The following is a 371-nucleotide window of genomic DNA, read 5'->3' on the forward strand; positions in this document are numbered from 1 at the left end:
CGCGAGCGGGCCGCGGGGGCCTCGCTCCGGGGCGCGCGCGGCGGGTGACTTCCCCCACCACCCCGCTGGGCGGTGAGCGACCGTTAATTCGCCGCGCGCTCGCCCCCTCGCGCGCCGGTGTGTGTGGGTGTGGGGGGGGGGGGCGCCGCGGTGTGGGTGCTCCGAGGGGCCGGGTAGCGGGGAGGGGGTTTCGCTAACGATTTCTTGTAAAATTAGCCTTTTACGACTCGCCCTGCTCCGGCTCCTTTGGCAGGCTTGTAAAATTAGCGAGCGGCTCGGGCGCCTCGGCTCCCTGGGCGGCGCTGCCCCGGCAGCGGTAACGGTCGCACCTGTGTGGCAGCCCCCGCCGGTGACGGGGTTGGCGGCGGCGG

The 371-nt window shown here is 73.3% G+C and overlaps 1 protein-coding gene across 1 annotated transcript in view; it reads left to right on the plus strand.

Annotated features, from left to right (window-relative positions):
• The window catches only part of PRTG (protogenin), an 85835-nt gene that overhangs the window by 289 nt on the left and 85175 nt on the right, over positions 1-371 (plus strand). The window lies entirely within an intron of this gene.

This window comes from Haliaeetus leucocephalus, unplaced genomic scaffold (assembly GCF_000737465.1).
Source record: "Haliaeetus leucocephalus isolate CR32 unplaced genomic scaffold, Haliaeetus_leucocephalus-4.0 Scaffold339, whole genome shotgun sequence".
Classification (NCBI taxonomy): domain Eukaryota; kingdom Metazoa; phylum Chordata; class Aves; order Accipitriformes; family Accipitridae; genus Haliaeetus; species Haliaeetus leucocephalus.